This window comes from Peromyscus leucopus, chromosome 4 (assembly GCF_004664715.2).
Source record: "Peromyscus leucopus breed LL Stock chromosome 4, UCI_PerLeu_2.1, whole genome shotgun sequence".
In the NCBI taxonomy this organism is placed as follows: Eukaryota; Metazoa; Chordata; class Mammalia; order Rodentia; family Cricetidae; genus Peromyscus; species Peromyscus leucopus.
Window position 1 is genome coordinate 30450598 of NC_051066.1, and position 14912 is coordinate 30465509.

Here is a 14912-nt window from a genome sequence, read left to right on the forward strand (position 1 = left end):
TCTATCAAATTTCAAATACTTTGGGGAAATGTATACAAGGGGCGCATGTCCTTATTTTCGTTGGCTTTCTCCTTTCAGGCTAAATAAGCTCCCTCATGAAAGGGGGCTGTAACTGGAGCTATTGCGTCCTGGAAGAGGAACTGCGTGCAGCACTGGGATGCTTGTGTTTCGGGCTTTTGATAAGTTAGTTACCACCCACTTTGCTTGTGTTCTCTCAGGGCAGCTGTGCTTCGTCCACACCCAAACACGGCCCCGAGACCCGGTCTACACAAGTACAGCTGTTGTCTGGCCAGCTCTTTCTTCTGCAGCCTCACCCTTCCAGGGGCTGGGGTCAAGGCTGAAGCAGTGACGGGCCGCAGAAAGAGTGCTGGAGGCAAGCTTAGTCTCCGGCTGACAGGAATGGGCATTGCTATTTAACCGAGGTTGGGCTCGTCTGTGATCCTGAGCTTTCGGAGCCGTAAAGTACGGAGATTAGACTATCTGTCATCCAGTGTCCCTTCCCCTGAGATGGCTCAGCAGGTAAAGGTGCTTGCCATACAAACCTGAGTTCCAGCCCCGGGGCCCCACATGGTGGAGGGAAAGAGCCAGCTTCATGGGGGAGCTGTCTGTCCTCTGACCTCTGCAGGCCACGCCTACCCCCCCATAAAGAAAGATACGTAATAATTTTTAAAAATCTGGTTTTAATGCTGTTTTCTGGTTGCACTGTTTCTAGGAAGGGATTTCTTACTGCTCTGACGAATTCCCTAACAAATCCACTGAGATGGGTTTTACTTCAGCTCACCGTTGGAAGGTCCAATCCATTATTGCAGAGCAGCAAGAGCAGGAGGTGGCTGATGGCCTTGCTCCTTCAGTCGGAAAAACAGAGAGAAAATGCTTAGGTCAGCTCTCTTCATTATTTCATTCAGTCCAAGGCTGCATTCACCAGAATGGTGCTGTGCGCACCCAGTGAGTTTCTTCCCATCTCCATTCAGCATTTCTAGGAACAACCCCTCATTGATAGGCACAACCAGGAGTGTGTTTCTACATTGATTCTAAATCTAGTCAAGTTGATGGTCAAAGTGACCATGGGAGAGGGGTCCGAATACCTGGAAGACACCTTTCTGAAAAGACTCAGCAGAGAAACTAGAGTCTCATGCATCATGGCCCAAAGAGTGTTTGCCGAAAGTCTTCTGCCTTCCGGGCAGATGCTAACTAGGCCTCCAGTGTCAATTAACTACCTTCACTTCTGTTCATTCTCAAGCTGTTATTTTAGTTGAGGGGAAGTGCACATGATTAAAAAAATGTCCATTTTAAAAAAATATTTAAATTTTTATTACATTTAAGAAATGTATTTGTTGGGGCTAGAGAGATGGCCCGGGGTTAGGAGCACTGACTGTAAGCCCCTCCAGGCACAGGAGTGGCCAGGCCTCTCCCCTGAGGACCTCCAACTGCCAGGTTCCACCCAGAGAACACTAACTACCCTAACTGCTGGACCCTGCCCCTTCCTGTCCTACAGAGTAAAAAAACCAAGCTCTGAACTTGAAATTCCACCAATCCCCACCCTGGAAAGCTCTGCCCCACCCCACCCCACCCCACCCCACAAGAAAGCCATATAAACCCTGTCTTCTGTTCAGTTCTCTGCTGTTTCTCGCCCAGCAGAGGCAGCCACCCTCCTGGTTTTCCCTCCCAATAAATCTCTTGTGTGAGGTTTGTTGTGCGGTGTGAGTTTGTGGTAGTCTTTGGCTCCCGATTGCCAGGATACCTTTCCTTCCAAGCTGTGACACTTAACACTGACTGCTCTTCCAGAGGACCTGGGTTCAATTCCAGCACCCACATGGCAGCTCACAACTGTCTGTAACTCCAAGACCTAACACCCTCACACAGACATACTTGCAGGCAAAACACCAATACACATAAAATAAAAATAAATAAATTATTAAAAAAATTTTGTTTGCATAGGGGGTGTATGAAACAGTACATATATGTAGAGGTCAGAGGACAACTTCGGGGAATCAGTTCTTTCTTTCCACCATGTGTGTCCTGTCAATCAAACTCAGGTTGTCAGGCTTGTGGTGACAAACATCTTTACCCACGGAGGCCTAACTGACCCCAAAACTGTCCATTTTAAAGAAAATTAATTTAGACAGACATTTTGCATATGCTTATAATCATAGCACTTGGAAGGCTAAGGCAGGAGAATTACAGGTGTGAGGCTGGCCTGCACCACATAGTGAGTTCTAGTCTAGCCTGAGCTATAGAGTAAGTTTCCATCTGAAAAACAACCAAGCCGACAAAGTGAACAATTCAGTATACTCAGTACATACACAACCACCACCTCCTTCTGGTCTCTAGAGAATTTCATCATCATCAATTCTTTTCTCTACTCCCCTTGCCTCTCTTAAGTGTCAGCGTGCCTTCTGAATCTGGGCTTACACATTCCGGATATTTCAGAAATGCACTCTTCCTTGTTGTCTTTCACTGTCTCTGAGTTAGGGTTTCCATGGCCATGTACAGACAAGATGACCACGGCAATTCTTTTTTTCCAGAACTGAGGATCGAACCCAGGGCCTTGTGCTTGCTAGGCAAGTGTTCTACCACTGAACTAAAGCCCCAACCCCCAGACCACGGCAATTCTTATAAAGGAAAATATTTAATTGGGGCTGGCTTACAGTTCAGAGGTTTAGTCCATTTTCATCGTGGTGAGAAGCATGGCAGCGTGCAGGCAGACATGGTGCTGGAGAAGGAGCTGAGCAGAAGTGTGCCACACTGGGTGTAGTTTGAGCATGTATGAGACCTCAAAGTCCGTCTCCACAGTGACACACTTCCTCCAACAAGGAAGGTCATACCTACTTCAACCAGGCCACACCTCCTGACAGTGCCACTCCCTATGGGTCAAGCCTATGAGTTTATGGGGACCATTCCTATTCAAACCACCACGTACTGAGCATATGTTTTCGAGGTTTCTCCACATTGCAGTGTGTGTCTGTATTTTATTATTTTTATGATCAAATAATATTCCATTGAATGTATCGACTTCAGCTCCTTTTTCATTGTTCTCCTGAACATCTGGGCTGCGTCTACCTTTCGGCTGTCAGGAACTGAGCTGCTGTGAACATGTGTTGTACATCAAACTATTATCAATATCTAGTCAAATGTGACTCAAATACACAGCTTATGCCCAGGACTTCTTATAAATACTTTTCCCAGCATTTGACTATCTTCCTGAGCTGGTTTCAATCAAAGCCCCTATACTGTCATCAAATTTTTGATTTCTCTCATTTCTTTGTTCCTGGTTTTACTACTCAATAAATCAAGAAAGTACATGGAGTATCTCTTAACCCTTGCTACATTACTGTAAACATCTACATCTAAAGCTAGAATTCAAGATAAGTCTTTGTAGTCAATGCCACATCACATCCAGTCATATAAACAAGGAGCTATTAACATCAGTCAGAGAAAAGACCATGATGTTAAAGTGTTTCCATCTGATCGTTTACAGCAGAGTGTATGGCGAAATTGCCTGAGAATCTCTATTTGGATCAATTAGGGTAGCAGAAACATATATATGTTTCTTTAAGTTGCAAGTTGTGGAAATCATTTCTTCACACTCTAATCAACTAATTTTCACTTATGAATTTTTCTGACTAACAGCCAAATTTCAAAGTCACTGAAAATGATGGTATAATTTTAGGTACAGCTTAATAAACACTTCATGTCAGCTCCGACTTCAATATCCAAGACAGACCTGCAGTTTGGGTGCAGTTTCTCTGCTTACCAGCCTGAATGGTCCCTGTCTGCTTCTGTTCTTAGCTAAAGAGTTGGCAACATCTGTGCCTCATATTTACATGCACACACACACACACACACACACACACACACACACACATACACACACAAGACCTAAAGACTTTACCTTTTTTTTTTTCAAGACAGGATTTCTTTGTGTAGCTCTGGCTATCCTGGAACTCACTCTGTAGACCAGGCTGGCCTCAAACTACAAAGGTCCACCTGCCTTGGCCTCCCAAGTAATAAGACTTTAGCTTTTCATGATCCACTAGTTTACAACTATTTATTTCAACTGTCTCTAAATAAGTCCAGGAATGGACTGGGTACAGGTTTAACAATAATGTAAAGAAAATTTCAAACTGGCTAATAGATACTGTCCTTGCAACTCACAGAAATCTTTCCAAGTCATTAACTGCTCTGGTAGTGTTAGTCTGTCCTGCCAGTCAGTGTGTGCACACCACTCACAAAGGCAGCTGCTAGTTGGTGGAAAATGCTTCTTTGAGCTAAGACTTTAAACTAGACAGCCAGGAGGCAGAGGTAGGCAGATCTCTGTGAGTTCAAAGTCAACCTGGTCTTCAAAACAAGCTCCAGGTCAGTTAGGGCTATTACATAGAGAAACCCTGTCTTGAAAAACTGAAACAAAACAAAGAAACTAGATGGGCAGAAACTGAATGATCATCTAGGAATTAAATATAATCTAACTGCAAATATATAAGGTTATAATAAATTACTGGCCGATAAAGCTTTCTGTCATACTTGTTCTTGGGAGAAATCATGTACTAAATGTAATTTCTCAATGTTCAATCTCCTTAAAAATCATTAGGGAATATGAATAATTGAATACCACCATGTTATCTCTTATATATTCAAGAATTATTAAGAAAAGTAAGTTAATTCACATTTGATCTACTTTTTTTGAGGTTAGATTTTCACAATGTGCATCTCTCAAAATTGAAGACCTGCAAGGCAGTCCTGCAAAGGTCCTGAGTTTGAAGCTAGCCTGAGCTTTGTGTTGAGATCCTGCTTCAAAGCCCAGGGTCTGTTGGGGTTCATCTACTAGAAAATAGGGTTTTCTAGAAACAGTTCCTAATTCCAGCACAGGTGGTCATGGAAGAGAGGAGAGGTGAAATTTAGGGGACCAACTTGGAGATGGTAGGTAATAAACAAGAAGATGTTAAATTTTATAATATTTATTTTTTTTAGTTTTTTCCCTTGTTTGTATTATTTTAAAGATTTATTTTATTTTTATTTTCCTGTGTGTATTTATGTGAACATGCATATAGATTCCTGTATAGGCCAGAAGAGGGTATTGCTAGTCTCAAACCCAGGACAAATGGCTAACTGAGGTGCCTATTTAACACATCAAATTGGACCTGGCCAACAGGTTCTCCCAGCATCTCTCGGTCTCTACCTGTTATAAGGTATGGCTAATATACCCTAAACTTCTGCAGCCAGGGGGCAGGCTGTCCTTCCTCCAGCTGCCTTTCCCTATATAATCCAACCATTTTGGTTACCCTGACCTTTTTGTCTACCCTTCGCTCTCCTGGCTCTCTGCCCCATCTCCTCACGTGGTGTGGCTCAGGGTCATGTCCACTCTGGACTCGCCCAGATGAACTACCTCTGGCTATGCTCTCCTATGTTATCTACAATAAACTTTCTCTTCCACCTTACCTAGGAGTGGCCATGGCCTTCCTTTTTTAGTTCTTTTTTCCATTCAGGCATCATATCCTTTAGAACTAGAGTTACAGACTGTATGACTTACCCCAACATAGATGCTGGGAACTGAATCCAGTCTTCTCTAAGAGCAACAAGCAAGCATTCTTAATCACTGATCTATCTCTCCAGTTCCCTTGTTTGTATTTTTATGGTGGTGAGCCATCTGAGGTCACAGTGAGGATGTTAGGAGAGACTAGAGGAGGCAGGAAAAGTCTCTAAGCAGTCAGGTGTTTGAGGGGAAATGTTGTAGAAGGTCATTTCCTCCAGGCCTGAGATGACCTCCTGCCACCGCCACAATGGAGCCAAAACTGCTGTGGTGACCTAAGTGTGGACCTTGGCCTTGTAGTCATGGTAACGGAATAAACAAAACAACATAGTGCCAGCTAACTCTAAGAGCAATGGAGCTGTTAACCCTCCTTGAGAAGGGGGCATCACCAGATCCTCACCTAGGGTCTCACCATCTATCCCCTTCATACCCACCCACAGCTGTCTGTGGTTTTTGAGTAGAGTAATTAAGTATGCAGGAGATGTCAGTGGCAAAGGGCCTGGGGACATATTGCGGCCTGTCAAACACCCTTCTCTTGGAATCTGTCCAGGAGAGCTGTTAGCCAAATACCAGAGACATTTAGAACTCTAAATAGACATGATAGTAGAAGAAACCCTCCATGACACGTTATACTCAAGATGTCAAAAATACAAAGAAAGAAAAAACAATACTGAAAGCTTTAAGAAAAAAAAAATCCAACCCTCAAAGTAAATACACGGGCATAACATTAGCTCTTTATCACCAACCCTGAGAGCCTGAGAGCTGTGAGATTATGTGTTTCAAGCCCTTAAAGTAAATAACTGCCAACCAAGGTGGCCATACCCTGCAGAGCTATCATCTACAATTAATGGAGAATAAGGACATTTTAAGACAGACTCAAACTAAGGCAGTTCATGATCCCAACTTCAGCACTATAGAAGATCCTTTAAAGAATACTAGCCACAGAGGAGGACTATCAATTGGTCTCAATCGTGAGAGTGCAGGCGAGAATAACTTCCATGAAAGTAACAGATGAACAAAGACATTGGAAGGAATCCATCATGCCTACACAGTAAACAAGCAAACCCTTAAAATTGTCAGGGAGGGAAAAAGAACAATCATACACACACACACACACACACACACACACACACACACACACACACAGCTACAATAATTATCCCTCTTTAATAACCTTATAGGTAAAAATGACCTCAACCCACAAAGAGTCTTTGACAGCCTGACTGGATTATAAAACTAAATCCAACTACCTGGTGTTTCCAGGAATCTCTTCTCACTGGTACAAACACCCACTGACTGAGAGTCAAATATGAAAGACTATATATCAAGTAGAATGGAAGGTTATTACATAATAATAATGGGAACAATTCATCAAGAATATGTAACAATTGTAAATATATGCACTAAATGTTGAGACATGTAAATTCACAAAAAACCAAAACAAAGCAAAATAACCACTAATGAACATAAAGGGTCAGATAGGTCTTGATAGAGTAATAGTGGGTAACTTCCATACCACCATACTTTCATTTCTAGATAGATCATCCAAATGAAAAATTAGCAGAGAAGCCTCAGATTTCAACTATACCATCAATAAAAGGGATTTAACATGCTTTTTCCTTTTTTCTTTTTTGGTTTTTCAAGACAAGGTTTCTATGTGTGTAGCCCTGGCTGTCTTGGAACTCAGAGAGATCTGCCTACCTCTGCCTCCCAAGTGCAGGTATTAAAGGCTAATGTCACCATTGCCTGGCCCAGAACACTACATATACATATACACATACACATACACATACACATACACATCCATATATATACATATATGTATAATATACATATGCATATACATAAAGACTGAACATTTCAGTCTTGAATGAGCAAAGGGTTATTAAAGAAGCCAGAGAGAAAATTTAAATAATTCCTAGAGTTAAATGAAAATGAAAGCTTACTAGAACCTTTAGGGTTGCAGCTAAGGGTATCCTAAGAGGAAAGTTTGTAATTACAATGTATTGCATACATGTGTGAAATTGTTAAAGAACAAATTTAATTAATTTTTAAAAACTAGAAATATCTCAAATAAATAACTTAATGATGCATCTTGAGATCTTTTTGTTATTATTTTTGTTTTGCATTTTTATTTTTTTAATTTTTTTCTTTCATTTTTCTTTATTACAGGATGTCCCTGTAACAGGTAGCCAGTGTCCCGTTTATGTATTAACTAGGCACCTCAGTTAGCCATTTGTCCTAAATTTGAGACTTAGTAGCTTTCCACCAAAACCATAATGGACTAAACCTCTGAACCTGTACGCCAGCCCAATTAAATGTTTTCCTTTACAAAAGTTGACATGGTCAACCAGGTGGTGGTGGCACATGTCTTTAAATCCCAGCACTCGGGAGGCAGAGGCAGGCAGATCTCTGTGAGTTCAAGGCCAGCCTGGTCTACAGAGGGAGATCCAGGAAAGGCACCAAAGCTACACAGAAGCCTGCCCATAGACCAGGGACAGATTCCAATCCCCCTGCCTGGGTGCCCCCCAAACAGTTCAAGCCAAACAACTGTCTTCCATATCCAGAGTGCCTAGTCCAGTCCCTTGGGGGCTCCACAGCCACCAGTTCACAGTTCATGGGCTTCCACTAGTGCAACCAGTCATCTCTGCACATCCTCCCATCATGATCTCGACGTCCCTCGCCTGCAGTATCTCTCCTCTCTTTCATCAATTGGATTTCCGGAGTTCAGCCTGGTGCCTGGCTGTGGATCTCTGCATCTGCCTCCATCAGTCACTGGACAAAGGCTCTATGATGACAGCAAGGTTATTTGCTAGGCTGGTCACTAGAGAAGACCAGTCCAGGCACCCTCTGGCCCACTGCCAGCAGACCAAGGTGGGGTCAACCTTGTGGATTCCTGGCATCTCAAGATATTAGGGAAAGAAGACTAATACAAACCCCCAAAGCAGTAGACAATAAAAACTAATAAAGATCAAGACAGAAATAAATGAAACAGAGACTAAAAGAACAATACACAGAATCAAACAGTTAATTCTTTGAGAAAAAAAAAGAGAGAGAGAAAAGAGGGGCTGGAGAGATGGCTCAGAAGTTAAGACCATTGTCTGCTCTTCCAGAGGACCCAGGTTCAATTCCTAGCACCTGTATGTCAGCTAACAACTGTCTGTAACTCCAAGATCTGACACCCTCAAACGTGTAGGCAAAACACCAGTGCACATAAAATAAGAATAAATAAATTATTTCAAAATAAAATAAAATAAAAAGAAAGAAACAACCTCTAGCCAGGCTAACCAAATATAAGAGACAAAAGTTTCGAATTAATGGAACTAAAAACAAAAAAAAAAAAAGGTGAGATTACTATAGATTCCCATGAAGTTCAGAGAATTGTTGGGAATGTTTTGAAAACTTCTATTAAGAAAAACTCAGGGCGGTGGCGGTGGCGGCGGTGGCGGCAGTGGCAGAAAGGGGGGGGGGTGTTGTGCTGGAGAGATGGCTCATTGGTTAAGAGCACTGACTGTTCTTCCAGAGGACCTGAGTTCAATTCACAGCAACCACATAGTAGCTCACAACCATCTGTAATGAGATCTGGTGCCCTCTTCTGGCCTGCAGGGACACATGCAGACGGAACACTGTATACATAATAAATAAATCTAAAAAAAAAAAAAAAAAAAAAAAATGTGGCCTAACGAAGTTAAATCAAGATGATATAAACAGGTTAAACAGAGCCATGAAAAGTAACATAATTGAAGCAATAATAACCAATCTACCATCAAATAAAAGTCCAGGATATACTGCAAATTCTACCAAACCTTCTAAGAAGAATTGACTCCAATGGCCACACAAACTATTCCATTAAAAAAGAAAGAAAGAAAGAAAGAAAGAGAGAGAGAGAGAGAGAGAGAGAGAGAGAGAGAGAGAGAGAGAGAGAGAAGGGAAGGAAGGAAGGAAAAAGAAAGAAGAAAGAAAGAAAGAAAGAAAGAAAGAAAGAAAGAAAGAAAGAAAGGAAGGAAGGAAGGAAGGAAGGAAGGAAGGAAGGAAGAAAGAAAGAAAGAAAGAAAGAAAGAAAGAAAGAAAGAAAGAAAGAAAGAAAGAAAGAAAGAAAGAAAGAAAGGGAAAAAAGACTATATTCCGTGAAGCCAGCATTACCCTGATACCAAAATCAGGTACGTACACAGAAAACTATATCCAGTCTCCATGATAAACATAGATGCAAACATTCTCACCAATTATTTTTTTCTTTTACCAGTACTTGAGGGGGGGAGTGAACCAGGGCCTTGTACATGCTAAGCAAGTGTTGTACCACTGAGCTACAGCCCAAGCTCAACAAAATTATTAGCATACAAAATTTAAGAATATATTAAGAATATTGTACAGTATGACCAACATGCTTTCATTCCAAGCATGCAAGATTGGTTCAGCATACAAAAATCAATAGGTATAATGCAGCACATAAGTAAACACAAGCATAGAAATCATAGGATTATGTGAATGAATGCAGAAAAGGCCATTAACAAAGTTCTGCATCCCTTCCTGATAAAATCCCTGAAGAAAGTAGGAATAGAAAGAATATATCTCAACAAAATGAAGACAAATCTATCGTCAACCTTATTTTAAATGGAATATTTTCTCGAAATTCTGAAATGAGAGAGAGAGGTGCCTAGTCTCTCCATTCTTATTCAATATAGTGCTTTGATGTCTTAGGTGAATAAGACAAGAAAGAAATAAAGGGGATACAAACAGGAAATGAAGAAACCAAAAGCTACCGGAAAACTCTTAGTCTTGATAAACACTTTTAGCAAATCAGCAGGATACAAAATCAAGGCACAAAAAGAGCATCTGAGCTTCTTTCCCTCTCTCTCCCTCTCCCTTCCCCCATTCCTTTCTTTCTCCCGCCACCCCCACCCCTGCCATGTGATCCTAGGTGGTCTGGAGCTCATTCTGTAGACTAGGTTGGCCTTGAACTCAGAGATGTGCCTCTCAAGTGCTGGGATTGAAGGTGTGTACCAGCAAGCCTAGCAGAAACTTTTCTATATGCTAGTAATCCCATTTACAATTAGCTTCCAGAAAAAAAAAAAAAAAAAACACATCGGTAAGACATCTAGGAAAAAACTTAAGCAAGAAGGTAAAATACATTTCAGATGCTGAAGAAAACCAGTGAAGACACTAGAAGATTGCTCCTACTCAAGAACACCACCTTCCTGCAAGAGTGATTGTCTAATGACAAATATTTATAAACAGCTAGGGCTAAATTGGTCCAAATGGGTAAGATCACAGTAGCCCTTGGTTTTAAATGTATTTGGCCATTCCCTTCAATGCACACTTTTCAGATTTTGAACCTACTTTGTCTTGCCATCTGACAAGTATGTCACCACTTCCTAATCCTTTCTTGCTCTGGTATTAGTATTACCTGGCTAGTGAAGAAATTGTTACTGTATGAAGTGCATTTTTAAAAGCTTTACTCTGCTGTGCATGGTGCACACACCTTTAATCCCAGCACTCGGGAGGCAGAGGCGAGTAGATCTCTGTGAGTTTGAGGCCAGCCTGGGCTACAGAGCAAGTTCAAGTACAATTGGGTCTATGTTACACAGAGAAACCCTGTCACACACACACACAAAAAAACCCAACCCTCTCCCCCTAAAAAAAAAGCTTCACTCTGTCACCTCACTGAGCTATGTTGAGTCAAGTTTACATCTACAGTCACACTGATCTCCTCCACACATCTGCCTCTCAGGCTTCATTCTGTTCCCCCTGCTCTGACCATCTGCAGAACACCTCTGTTTACATGGAGGCTCAGGAAAGAGCTGTGAAAAGCAGATATTCTGCTCTGAGAGGCTTACATCTAAAAGGCTGGAGAAGATATACAAAAAGAAACTGAAAAACTAAATAAACAAGACACAATCACACAGTGATTATTATTATTATTTTACTGAGAATAAATTGGAGCTGATGTAAGAGGAAATGACTAACAGACTCTCCCTTACCAGGTGTCAGTTTTTTTTTTAATTTTTTGCACTTATTCATTTTTTAAGCATTCATGTTTATATGTATCTATGTAGTAGTGTGTGTGTGTGTGTGTGTGTGTGTGTGTGTGTGTGTGTGTGTGTTTATCTGTTAGCCACAAGATGTTAGTTCTGACACACAGGTAAGCAAAGAATAGCTACACAGAAGGCTAAAACTAGCCAAAGTAAAGTAATTAGGTTTTGGACCTGCAACATTCCAACCTTTGCACATCTCTGCGTCTCTGCTCAGTCATTGCAGACACAACTTCTTTCCAGGAATTCTCATTCACAAGGAAAGGAACCAGAGAAGGCAAATGCCCTAATAGGAGAATGTGCTTCTCTTGTTAGGCGAGGGTGCTAAGAATAGATATGGTGAGCTGTGAGTTGCAGTCTGGTTATCCTTTGCTTTACATCTAGTATCCACTTATGAGTGAGTACATGCCATGTTTGTCCTTATGAGTCTGGGTTACCTCACTCAGGATATTTTCTAGTTCCATCCAGTTTCCTGCAAATTTCATGATGTCATTGTTTTTCTCTGCTGAGTAGTACTCCATTGTGTATATGTTCCACATTTTCTTTATCCATTCTTCAGTTGAAGGGCATCTAGGTTTTTCCAGGTTCTGGCTATTACAAATAATGCTACTATGAACACAGTCCTTATGGTATGATTGAGCATTCCTTGGGTATATGCCCAAGAGTGGTATAGCTGGGTCTTGAGGAAGATTGATTCCCAATTTTCTGAGAAAGCGCCATACTGATTTCCAAAGTGGCTGTACCAGTTTGCATTCCCACCAACAGTGGAGGAGTGTTCCCCTTGCTCCACATCTCTCCAACATAAGCTGTCTTCAGTGTTTTTTATCTTATCCATTCTGACAGGTGTAAGATGGTATCTCAGAGTCATTTTGATTTGCATTTCCCTGATGACTAAGAATGTTGAGCAATTCCTTAAATGTCTTTCAGCCATTTGAGCTTCCTCTGTTGAGAATTCTCTGTTTAGCTCTATAGCTCACAGCTCCAGGGAGGCTAGCTAGTAAAGAGGACCCTAGTAAACACACAGAGATCACCCAGCAATGGAAAAATGGATGAGATCTACATGGGCAAACTGGGGGTGAGGGGAGCATAATGGAAGGCAAGGGTTGGGGGAAAGAGAGCTTAGGGGAGCGGGAGGTCCTAGCTGGATCAGGAACAGAGTGGGAGAACAAGGAAAGAGATACCATGATAAATGAAGACACTATGGGAATAGGAAGAATCAGAGTGCTAGACAGGTCCCCAGGAATCCATAAAGATGACTCCACTATAGACTACTGGCAATGGTCAAGAGAAAGCCCAAATAGGATGACTGAACACCCTAACTGTCATGATAGAACTCTCATCCGGTGACTGATGGAAGCAGATGCACAGATCTACGGCCAGGCCCCAGGTGTAGCTCCAGGAGTCCAATCAGAGAGAGAGAGAGAGGAGGGATCATATGAGCAAGAGATATTGAGACCGTGATTGGAAAAAGTACAGAGACAACTAGCCAAACTAGTGGAAACACATGAACTGTGAACCAATAGCTGAGGAGCCCCCATGGAACTGGACCAGGCCCTCTGGATAAGTGAGACAGTTGTTTAGCTTGAACTGTTTGGGAGGCCCCCAGGCAGTGAGACCGGGACCTGTCCTTAGTGCATGAGCTGGCTCACCTGGGGCCTATAGTAAGACACTTTGCTCAGCCTTGGTGCAGGGAGGAGGGGACTGGACCTGCCTCAACTGAATGTACTAGGCTTTGCTGACTTCCCAGGGGAGACCTTGCTTTGGAGGAGGTGGGAATGACAGGTGGGTTGGGGGGGAGGGGATAGTGGTGGAGGAGGACAGGGGAATCTGTGGTTGGTATGTAAAATGAATAGAAGGATAATTATAAATAAATAAAATTTAATAAAAAGAAAAAAAAGAATAGATGTGGTGAGAAATGAACAGATTGAAGAAATACTTCTGTGTGCTACTCTCCATTTCTGGAACATTCCCTCCCCGCTTTTTTCCAGCTTCATTCCTTCTGGTTCATTGATCTCACTTCCCCAGGGAGATCTTTTCTGAACCTGAAGACTTCCTCAGATCTCTTATATGTCTGCATAGCACATCTTTCCTTCTGGCACACATCACAGTTTTAATTTAGTGACATCAGCCTTGTTGATTATTCGATGTACCTGTCTGCCTCCTTCATGAAAACTGTGGCCTGTTTTGCCCAGTATGGTTTCCCTAGTTCTTGGGTTTCGCGTGATTTTTTTTCAGGGCTCAGTACTTAATTCAAGGCCTCATGTATGATAGACAAACATTTTACTACTGAGATGTACCCTAAGTAGCACACACGGCACATTAAAAAGATTTGCTAAAGTGGGGTGTGAATCTATTAATTTTCAGTGGGGGATTCCTAGTTAATCCCCCCCACCAGCATGCCTGATGCCTTACACCTGCATCACGCACAAGTGAAAGACTGTTGCCCTCACCATCTCCGGTCCTTGGCGCTAGCACTCTGATTGATGCTAGCACTCTACTAAACAGTCATCTGCTGTTCTCTGAAACACCTACATTTTAGACAAACACATTATATTAAGCCAGCCTCATACCAGACATCTTAAGACTGAATCAGAATGGTTTTCCCTTGGAATGCCTTCCTCCCACCGAACACCCCAGCTGGCAAGTCCCATGTTGTATACCTCATGCCTCCTTTTTGGTGATTCCTATGCTGAAAGGCATAGTAGTCATGCTTTACAGCACCAGGCAACACGGGTGCTAGTGAAAGACATCTGTATTCCGAGTCTCCAAAGAAGAATGATGGGACAAATAGAAAGAAACACAGAAAGAGGGCAAGAAAACCAAGCAGAGGCTCGTAAGACCGGGGCCAAGTCTCTGCTGATGCAAAAGATCTCCTCGGGCAATGTGTACCTAAGACACCTTAAGAACTTTGTGCAGGGGCTAACGACATGGCTCAGAGGTTAAGAAGGTGTACTGCTCTTACAGAGAACCTGAGCTCAATTCCTAGGACCTACATTGGGTGGCCCCTGTATCTTCAGCTCCAGGGGATCCTTGATGCCTTCTTCTAGACTCCATAGGCATCTGTATTCACACATGTGTACTACCCACCTGTCCTGACCACATCCATACATAATAAAACTCATCTTTAAAAAAAAAAAAAAAACAACTTCAGGTTGGAGAGATGGCTCAGTGGTTAAGAGCTCTGACTGCTCTTGCAGAGGACCTGAGTTCAATTCCCAGCAATCACGTGATGGCTCACAACCATCTATGATGAGATCTGGTGCCCTCTTCTGGCCTGCAGACATACATGCAGGCAGAACACTGTATACATAATAAATAAATAAATAAATAAATAAATAAATAAATAAATCTTTAAA

General features: G+C 42.1%; 1 long non-coding RNA gene across 1 annotated transcript; it reads right to left on the minus strand.

Annotated features, from left to right (window-relative positions):
* Positions 1-660: 660 nt before the first annotated feature.
* LOC119087757 lies at positions 661-5802 on the minus strand. The gene is made up of 2 exons (XR_005091231.1): positions 5528-5802; positions 661-845 (listed from the first exon to the last, which is right to left on the minus strand). It is a non-coding gene; the product is annotated as an uncharacterized LOC119087757 (long non-coding RNA).
* Between the last annotated feature and the right edge of the window lie 9110 nt (positions 5803-14912).